This window comes from Carlito syrichta, unplaced genomic scaffold (genome assembly GCF_000164805.1).
Source record: "Carlito syrichta isolate Samal-C Ts95f unplaced genomic scaffold, Tarsius_syrichta-2.0.1 Scaffold309811, whole genome shotgun sequence".
NCBI lineage: Eukaryota > Metazoa > Chordata > Mammalia > Primates > Tarsiidae > Carlito > Carlito syrichta.
This window is the reverse complement of record NW_007253907.1, coordinates 84164-95599: the sequence shown is the minus strand read 5'-3', so window position 1 is coordinate 95599 and position 11436 is coordinate 84164.

Here is an 11436-nt window from a genome sequence, read left to right as displayed (position 1 = left end):
GGGATGGAATTTTAAAAGCTGTAAGGAAGTTCCCAACCTTCCCATCAAGATTATCTTAAAAGGAGGCTGTGTGATCCATTCCACTCCTCGTACAAATGCTGCATCACACATTGAACTAAGAGGCATCTCATTCCTGAAGGGAGAATTTTAGGATCAATTATAGCTACCTTGTATTTTAGTAGGTACTTCAGAATGATTATATTAATTTAGACATAAAAATAGGGCTCCTTATGCAGGAGTTCAGGTATGAGAGAGCTTTTCAATGGGCTCCTTATTTTAAGCCTTACCAACCAAATTACAGTGTAATTGCTTTTATTTGATATTTTCCTATCTAAAAACTACCTTGAGGGTGCATGTTTCAGTCCATTTAATTTTATCAAAGAGAGAGAAGTTCATGAGTTTTTCAAAGAACTTCCACATTCAAAGTGGCAAAGAAGCCGGGCTCAGTGGCTCAGCCTGTAATCCTGCACCTTTGGGAGCCTGAGGTGAGTGGACTGCCTGAGCTTGTGGGTTCGAGACCCACCTGGGCAACTTGGCGAGACTTCATCTCTACAATAAATAAAAAAAATTAGCCGGGCATGGTAGCGCATGCCTGTAGTTCCAGCTACTTGAAGGCTGATGCAGAAGAATCGCCAGAGCCCAGCATGTCGAGGCTGCGGTGATCGGGAGCGGCCACTGCACTCCAGTCTGGCCAACTGAGTGAGACTCCAACTCAAAAACAAAACAAAAGAAAACAAAACAAACAAGAAAAAAAAACAAACTGGCAAAGAATATTCTAGGTATTTTTACTACCCCACATGGGCAAGTAATTGAAACTGTTTTTTTTTTTAAAAGAAAAGAAAAGGAAGGACAGAAAAGAAAAAGATGCATATCATGATTAGTTTTGCAAAAAAGTTATTCAACTTCATATTTTGAAGATAAAGAGGGTATTGGGAGGTACACTACTTTTATTTGCCATGGTTCTGGTATTGACAATTGTATAAAGTCTTTTCCTTAAGTGTTAATCTATCTGTTCAAATGTAATTGTGAACTTATTTTTACACAGGGTTAATTATTAATATTACTATTTTGGAACATCACTATTGCCAAACTTTAATTATATACCAAACAGTTTGTTTTATTAATTTGCATGAAAGTAAGATTAATTTATTTGGGAACTAATAATGATAGACATAATACTATCCAAGACTCCAAGCCTCAAGGAATACTTGGGACTGTCTTTGTGAGTTAATAATTCTAAATGTCTCAGCTATATTACTCTGTTCATGTAATTCTCAAAAAGCATTTTTAGCATTTAAGGCCCCAAAGCAGCATTCCAACTCTTTGTACTATAAAATGGAAGTTCATTTTATTTTATTATTTTATTTTTAGCTAACAAGAAAGAAATGAAAAATGAGGATGACTGTTTATAATCAGGTTGAGCAAGAGAAAAGCAGGGTAGTTTTTGTAACCCAAGCTCGCTTTAAGGAGTTGCACCTGTACATCTCAACAGCCGCCTCCCAGTGCCCTGGGATTTTCTCAAGGACCTGACCCCACTCATTTAATGAACTGCATGTTAATTGTTCACCATTTCTAATGACAGGGTGAAGTCACTAAGTGACTTGGAGTATACAGTGAACTATCTTACAGCATGGCATAGCTACATTTTAACTTGAAAGTGTGACCACAACTTACTCTGAAGTAAGAAAGAGTGATGGGCATTGGCTCATTCAATTGACATTGATTAGGTGTGTGCGTACGGAGAGTATTAGCACCAGCCTAGATCACTGATATTTCCTAAGACAGGAGGAAATAGTGCATAATAGACTCAGCTTGAACTTGGTTCTCCAGGGAAGTCTTCTTCGGTTTGAACTTGTCATTTGGGCTGTCATAAAGTATTCGTTTCTGGTTTTAGTAAGGACTATAAGTTAATGAGCATTGACACCTTGTGTGGACACCCATCACAGTCTAGTCTTATCTAGGGATGCCACTTAGGGATTACCTTCAAGATGAAAACACTTTGTAAAAGGTATATGTGTGCCATGGGATGTTGTGCTTCTATTTTGCTTGTTTGTTGCTGGTGTTGTTTTGTCTTAATTTCCAGAACTTGAGTTTAAGAAAAAGCTAACCCAGATAAATTTAAACCATAAAAGGCCACTATTACTAAAACTCAATTTGGGGGCACATTTTTTTTAATTTGGAGTCTTACTCCATCACCTAGGCTGGAGTACAGTGGCATGCTCATGGCCACCCCAGTGCCAACCTGCTGGGCTCAGGTGATCATTCCACCTCAGCCTTCCATGTAGCCCGAACTATAGGTGTGTACTACCATGCCCAGCTAATTATTGTTTTATTGTAGACCCGGGCTGGTCTGGAACCCACAGTCTCAGGCAATCCACTTGCCTTGGCCTTCCAAAGTTCTGAGATAACAGGCTAAGCCACTGAGCCCGACCGGGGGCACTTTTATAGGCTCAGCCACTGAGCCCGGCCAGGGGGCGCTTTTATTTAATGTTGCTCAACAGTACAGAAAGCCATTCAAGATGAAACTAGTGTCCAGAATCTTTTAACTGAAAATGTTAGCATCAATTTCCAATGGAATGGATTTGCATTTTCAATCTTGTAGCTAATTGTTTCAAATTAGAAAGAATTTCTAAAATTAAGAAACATTTTTTTGGGGGGGGAAGCTCTTATTGATTCTGTCCTTGAAAATCCTTATATTTTCCTGGAAAAATTGAACTCACAGCATGAGTCTTGGAAAAGGGAAAGAGCACATTGTCTTCTTCATGGACTTTGGATGTGGCAGGAGGGACACCAGTAACATCCCAGGCAAATGATCAGTATATGGGGTGTGTATTTCACACTGGGATTCTGCTACACCCTCCAAAGATGTGTGCTTTCTCCTGGAGCTACAGGCTTGGCATTATTGGGTCCCTTCCCCTGAGGTACAAAACCAATTTTCTGCATTGTACATCATCACACCAAATTCATCTGGTCCCCATTTTACAGACAGTGGGCATAAATGGGAGGACAACCGCTTTTCAGGCAATTTCTCAAGGGCCTGATCCCACTCATTTAATGAACTGAGAATACCAAGTGAATGTTTCCATTTCTTAAGTTGCAGTTAAATTTCTTTTTACCCAACCTGAATTCTTCTCAGCAACCCCCCTAATTTTTTATTTTTGTTTCTCTTCCCTGAAACAACTATGGTTCTCACATTTCAAATGACAGGTTTGTAATCTGTCAGTACTATCTTTCTGAGGATCATTTCTTCTTCTTTCGTATTCTACCTCTTCTTTGTGTAGTATGTTTACCTTGTTCATTGCTCCTTAATGACCCATAATTAGCCACAAATTCCCTTTCTCTGAAGACAGAATTGTCACTATCAGTACACATTTTTTACATTCATTAATATATTACAACTTGGACAAACACATCACTTTAGAAAATAAATCACAAATTTTTGTACAAAATGCATGGGTAATACAATCTTATCAAATTGGATCGATTCTTTGATCAGATGGCATTTCAAGTTGCCTCTTGTTAAAAATCACTAAGCTGAATATAAAAGCCTCAGCTACAAAAATTCAATAAGGAATCATTGGAACCAGATTATGTTTTACAACAACAAATGAATTAAAAATAATAATACAAGAATGAACGGAAAGTAATACAAGAACGAGACAGTCTTTATATGTCATATTATGCTTAAGAAACATCTAAAATCACTCAATAATGTTTCAGCATAGAGTAATAGGAACTCAAAAAGAAAACCTGATATCAGACAGACAATGTATTGTGCTAATGTGTATTTATTCTCTTTGGTGTATCACCAGATAATACTGGGAACCAAGATATTTGGGTTGGAGTTTAAAGTATCAGTAATATTATGACTGCATGAAAACTGTAAACTCCAACCCAAGTATCTTGGTTCAGAATAAACAGCTAGATAGACCCCCACTCCCAGAAAAAGGGAGCAAGAAGAAGAGATGGTAACACCATGCAGCTCTCTCTCTAGGCCAGGGTTCCTTCCTTCCTAGGTGCCCCATGGTCTTAACTCATCTAATGTTCACCAAGCCCTGGCAACAGAAGTAATTAAGCTTGTTTTATTAATGAAGAATCTGAGGCACAGTGAGTTCAGAGACCTTGCTGAAAGTGCTGTGAGTGGTGGAATCGAGACGTGAAAGTATCCACACCCGTCGTGACACTGCTGTCAATTGCAGGGTTCGGAGATCTGCAAATGTCATTGCTGTTAACTTAAATAACATTTTTGTTTTTGCAACAAATGAACATGGATTGTATTTGTTGGATATTTTGTGTGCCTAGGAGAAACTGAGAATACCAAAATATAAAAATCTATCCCAACTTCTTCATTTTACCCTGGGAAAAGCAGAGTCTTCAGAATCCAGTGTGCCTCTTGCTAGGGTTCCCCGTAACTTTAGACCATATGCCCAGAGCAAGGAGGAGACACAGCCATAACTGTTGGCAGGTGGGCTCCCCTAGGGTGTCCTTCAGTCATGTCCACTCTGTTCCTCCCCCATGAAGTTGCGGCCACCTAAAGGCTTCTTCCCTGTGAACCTATTAGACTCTCAAAAGAATCAGAAGGCCCTCAGGTGCCACAGCATCTACCAGTCTCCTGTGGCATATTGGGGTAGGGCATAGCTGCTGGAACAGAGCCACCAGGATTGGCATACTAGCTGCTGGAGTCCAGCCTGGAAGGTGGGCTGCAGGGGCTTCTCACAGCCAGTACAGTCTGAGTTTCCAGATGTGGTGATTCTGGCAACATCAGTGGTGCTGCATATTGTACAGATGCTTGAGTTGTTGTACTACTACCAGAAACAAACTGCTGTGTGGCCTCATGCAAACAATTGACCTCTTTGGACAACTCTCCAGTTGCAGTTATTTACAAACCTGGCTCTCATCAGAATCACCTGGGGATGTTTTGTAGAACCATAAATTCATAACCTACCTCTAGAGTCTGAGGCAATAGATGTCTCATGGGATCAGAATCTCTGTTTTTATTAAGTCCCCAGATGATCCCACTGTAACCACACTGACTTATTTACAAACGTGAATTCAGCTGATCCTCCAGTTTTCTGGCAAGCCTGCTGTGGCAAGGCACATGGAGACGGTCTCTGGCTGCAGATCTGGGGCTGCTCTGTGCTAGACCAGGTGTCTCACTGGATGGACTGTGACGTCCCGGAGATCAAGCCTCATCACCATACTGCCCTGGGTCTAGGACAGTGTCTGGCAATCAGCAAATATGAATGTAATAATAAATCTTCAGCTTAGTGATGACCCAGCTTTCTCCCCCTATGTCTAGTTCTGTTATCCAATCACCTGCCTTTTTGATTGCAGTTTCTCTTTTTTCTTTCATTGATGACATAATATTAGAGAGACATTTATTTTGGCAATTAAATGAAATGTTAAAGAACTTCTGTCAGCTGCTTCCTCACCTATCCACACCGAGAAATAAAGTTGGGTGATAAAGCATATATTTGATTATTTAGTTTTATTTTATTGGGTATGGGGATCATGGAATTATCCAAGGGAATGTTGCTGCAGTAGAAACAATTGCACAGACATTTCTGTATCACAGGCTGACACCATTAAGCTATTTAGCCTTATACCAATAGAGGAATTCAACCACAATGAAGACATTGCACATATTCAACAGTGTTTGGATTTGAGATGCTATGTTTCTGGAATTTGGGGATCACACTTTTTAGATAATGGGAGCATTTTCTTACCACAATTCATCATCACCCACTATTTTGAAATCTGTAAATAACCATGTCGTTGCATTTAGTTTTTAATGCCTCTGTATCTTGTTTTATCCAGCTTAATCTAGAATTTCATTTTTATCTACCTTAATCTAGAATTCTGTCTTTAAAAAATGTCCATTTGGCTAAAATTCTGATAAACCAACTGAGTCACTTCAGGAAATGATTAGTAGACTCCCATTTTTCAAGATGAACTAGATTGCCTGAGAATATCTAAGCACAATATCTGGAACCAGGACCTGTTATCTGGAGATCTTGGTCTGTGAATGGAATCAGCTTGACTCATGGAAACTTGGTGTCCATCTGCTGTGACTTCAGGAGCTTGGGAGGGTCTTAAGAAGACCAGCTGTAGCTCACAACACAACTGGCCCTGGTGGAACTGGCCCACAGGGCTGTGACCACAGGAGCTTGGGAGGGTCGGGGGAGACTAGCTGAAGCTCACAGCAGAGTTGGACCACAGTGGGACTGGCCTGAAAGGCTGTGGCTTCCATAGGCATTGGGACCAAACCTGTCAGAAGTCACTTGGGGCTGCACTCAGAAGCAAGGTTTCAGAAGTTTAAAAAATTTTTCTTTTCTTCTTTTTAAATGAAAACTCTAAGCTTGGAAAATCGTAACACCTGGAGATGTTTCATAATGTCACTAAAATATTAATCAAGGCACCAATGGAGAATAACAACTTTTGATTTTCTTCTATTCTGCAAATATGGTCTCTCTTATATTTCAGGCATATCATCCCCCCAAAAAAGATACTTATCGATGGCACAAAAACTCTGCCCAAGTAAAGTGCTCCTGTGATTTTTTTTTCTTTCCCATTTACCTTGTTGCAGACTGGTAGCCAGTGTGGTCCTAGTGGAAACTTTTAAAATATGACTAAAATAGAATGTATTATGACTTGAAAATGTTAATTACAAAAATAAATCAGGCTTGTTTTAGACAAATATAAAAAATACAGAAAATACAATGGACTACGGGTTATCCATAACCTGAATACTCAGAAAACAGATTATTTATTTGTAATTTTATTTTTATGCATTAAATACCTTTATTTTTCATTTTAGGCTTTGAAAATTAAGAAACTATATATTTTAGAAGGAGATATGTAAGGTGCTCAAGATCAATAATTGTTAAATTCTTGTATTTTCAAATATTTTATTATGCTCCAAGAAGAAAATTGAATAGTAGACTTCTTTGTTGTGTTATGAAACAAGATCAGTAAGTGCACAAACTGTAAGCCTTGATGAGAAAGAAACTCTATGGCACCAGGAAATTTTTTTCTACATCTGCTACAAATTTTAAATAAGAATGAAGTGCATTTTTAACACCATGTTTATTTGCATCAGACAGATGTATCATCGTAGACCTAAATAAATAAATTTATTATTAATATTTCCTGGCCAGGGTCAGTGGCTCAGCCTGTAATCCCATGCTTTGGGAGGCCAAAGTGAGTGAATTGCCTGAGCCTGTGGGTTCAAGACCCGCCTGGGCGACTTGGTGAGACTTCACCTCTATAATAAATCAAAAATGAGCCGGGCGTGGTAGCACACGCCTGTAGTTCCAGCTACTTGCAAGGCTGAGTGGAAGGACTGCCAGAGCCCAGCAGGTTGAGGCTGCGGTGGCCGGGAGTGTGCCACTGCACTCCAGACTGCCTGGGCGACAGAGTGAGACTCTGACTCAAAAAAAAAAAAGATTTCCTATGTGCTCTCTTTGGTAACTTAATTTTTTATCTGCCAAATATTTTATACTCACATAGGCCAGATTTAGCCATGTGTTGAGTAGCTGAGAGACCCAAGAGATTCAAAAAACTCTAAGAGAACTATTACTATATGAATTCCTACCCCACGTTCACTGTATTTGTTTGCAGTGTTTGTACTTAGAACTTTGTTAAGTTTAATTTTTGTTTGTCTCATAAAATAACCAATTGCTTCTGCATCTGCTGCTAGCTGTGTGTGAATGTTAAGCAATAAGCCCCACCCAGACATTCCTTTGCTTAGATAACAGTATACTGGTGGTACCAGCCACCACCACCACCCCCCTGTAGGTTCTGCATTGTTTAACCTCCTGCCTGCTTGCTAAACCTAGCTTATCTGACATTCCACTCTTCCCATTTAGCAGTTCCCCGTTAATCACAGGTGGCTAGAGCCTGTGCAGACCAGAAAATAAAACCTACCAATCCCAAGTGCCCCCGTACCCATTAGGAGAAATTACCCAATCATGTAAAAACAAGTTTAAAGTTCTTTCCCCTCCCTCTGTAATTGTGTATAAAAACTGCTTGCCATACTGGATCAGGGCTCTCATCCCTGAAGCTGCTGCGGCTTCAGACATGAGCCCAGACTCGAGCCTGAATAAAGACCCTCGTGTGTTTGCATCAGAGCTGGCTCTTTGGTGGTCTCTTGGATTTTGAATTTTGGGTTTAACATTTGGAGGCTCCAGCGAGATCCCAGAGACCTCCAACCCCAGCCTGCAGGGTTTCAATGCGGGTGAGTGCACTCTATTGTCTGTCTGTCTACTTGTTTGTTACTTGTTTGTTAGCGTGCTTCTTGTAGGATATCGATATCCAACCCATAAGGTCGGAAGGTGTGGGCGGTTGCGCTCTGGGGACCCTACTGGGGATCCTGGGAGACGTCTCTTGATCTCATCTGGAGAACAGGGTGGAAGTCGTTGCCTCAGATATGTACCATGCTGTCTCCACATCCACATTGAAAAGACTTTCTTATCCTCAAAATTCATTAATGAATTGCTTAAATATAAATTATTTTGACTGACAACGTGTACAATGTATATATCGAAATGTACCATAAGTTTTACCTGAAAGGCAGCAAAAAAGCCCAACATTCTTTCAATTAATCTCCAATAGGATTTTTCAAACACAGGTAGAATTTATCATGCTAATTTTCAGGTAATAAGACCAAAAACCAATTCTAACAGCCTAGCAAATAAGATTGGGAAGAGGAGATGTAAGACTCAATTTTTCTCCTGTTGATTCAGCCACTGGTGCCATGTTCTTGGGTGAATTGCTTCTCAGTATTCACCTTCTTCTCACCTTCCTTGACTTACTAGAGTGTTCATGACAGCACAGGTCCTATCCCCCAGTCCCAACTGAGAAATGTTTTATTCTGATGAGACAATAAGAATTTACATGCAGAAATAATAAACGAACATGTAAAAAGTTATACTCTTCCTTTCTGAATTAATGATTCTCTTTTTTGTAGTTTTTTGAAAAATTAAAAATCACAAGGGCAATCCAGCACAAATTGTTGAAGCATGCCCAGCAAAGAATGTGAGTCATCTAGAGGGTTAAAATTTCTTTTGGCACCTAAAATAACATACAAAGTTGTGAATTTTATCAACACATACTAATCAGTTGCCAATTAATTTCCTAGATGTTCTTAAAATTCTTAACTGATAACATTCAATTGCTCTACTTTCCAATTAATGATTCTCCAATTAATGACCCAAATAAAACTTTGGAAAGAAGTGGAAGTGAACATTATCATATCAGAAACAATCTCATAATTGTTCCACATGAAGATAATTTGTAGATGAAATTCAGTTTCACTAAAAGTGAAGTTAATTAGGCAATTTGTATGCAACTTTAGGTGCAGAAGCCTTTCAAACAAAAAGTGTTTCTTCCCCCTGAATTGGGAGGAGAGGACCGTTCATGATGAATTATTAATTTTACTCTCTACTCTGTGATTTGAAATGGAGAAATACAATGACATAGTCCAGAGTCCATCAGCTAAGATTGCATTCTTTGTACAGAGGGAGTTTAAGAAAATAGGTCTTATATGTCCAGAGAGCACAGCAATAACTTCTGAGGAACTCGAACATAAACAGGAAAGAAATGTGATAGCAACCTTGGTGGTGGTCCAGCTGATGTCTAATTACTGCCACTCCTTGTGAAAAATTGTGAATTAATTAGGTGGGAGGATGAGGCATGATGGGCCTTCTGACTGAGTCTGAAACCTTGATCTCTTCCAAAGCGGGACTTCCCAGGACATGGCAGTGCGGATGGGTGAGCGCATGCTGCAGGCGGTGGGAGAGGCCGTCAAGAGCCGTTTCCTGGTCATCTCCCCCATCCTGGAGACCATCATGGTAGAGGGGTCATGCTCTTGCTGCTCTGAAGGTGTGGTATTCAATGACTTCCTGTGCTCGAGTCTAAAGTTATCTGCACCTGTTATGTGTCATCAGTAGAACATGGCTCTAACTGGCATGGTGTGGATTTTTTTTAAAATAATTTTAAAGCTGTGGGTACTATTCAGGAGTAGGCCCACAAGTAGTGATACTACAGGTAAAGTTTGGGCCTCCCTTTGGTCCCCACTTCACCTGGTTTGGGATCAGATACCCCTACTGATGTTATGCTTCCCCCTATCCCCCACCAGGCAGTGTTCCACTCCTGCCAATCTCTTTCTTATAGTATTTTATGTGGATATTTTATATACAGACATTTCTTTAAGTGTTATTTCCATGTGTTATTAGTACTACAATACAATCAGGAAAGCTGTGAGTCAACATCTAAAGGCAAGTTTATTACAAAGCTAGTTAAAACCTCTAGTAAGATTTTTTAAAAGTCAGATGACCTCTGGTGAATGAATGAATTCATGTACTGTAGATGTTTAACAGCTTTATTCTGTCTAGAAATACTGAGGTTATTGCTACAGTTCAGCCATCTGCTTATTGGGCCACCCCAACCTCTTGCTGGTGAATAATGCCCCTTTAGATTTGTAAGCACAAAACAGATTGAAATTCAGTTGGGTTACTCTTGTTGTCTTGCAAATCAAATTAAATAATAGCTTGTGTCAGGCACAGTGGTTCATGCCTGTAACCCTAGCAAGAGGCCAAGGTGGGAGGATGACTTGGGCCCATGAATTTGAGACAAACTTGGGTAACACAGTCAGATCTCATCTCTAAATAATAATGAGGATAATAATAGCTTGAAAGGAAGGTCTTACACCAAAACATTGTGTCTTGGGAGTTAGCAGCAATTACTCTTAAATATGTATTTTCATGGAATTTCTAAAATCTAAAATCTATTCTCAGTTACGTGGAACACAGATTAAACCATTGTACCCAACTGCCAAGGTTATCAGCATGACACAGAAGTTCCTGTTAAGTGCCTCCTGAATTCACCACCAAGAGTAAAGCCCTTCCGGGTTGACTGACCTTTTAGAATTAAGATGCAAACGCAGGATATAATCTCAGAACCCCCTCCCCCCATTCACATAAGCACAAGTGAGCGCCAAGAAGGGAAAGTGTATTCTCTTCTTAGTGCATCACGTCCATGAGCACATTATCTTAACTGTTTAAATCTCATGGTGAACTGCCACCTCTATTGTACAGATCATGTTCACTTTTCTGAAGCCACTGGAGAAATATTCTTGGATCTTGGTGTCAAGGAAATCCGCGTCACTCTTCAGTAACTTGTGTGGTTTTGACTGCATTTTTGGTCAGTTGTATTCTCTCTTTCAGGGCTGCCAGAAGGTTGAGGGCAGACACTGGGACAAACTTACATCACACAGCAGAGCCTTTTGGTGTATTTTTAAGTGTGCAGATACTGAATTGACAACACCAAGATTGGGGAACAGAGATGATGCTCTGTGTCTTTTAAGCAGCCTCCTCGATTGGGTGCAGGATCAACTGACAGGTACTCATGTTGGAAGATAAATCAAGTAGGAACCAC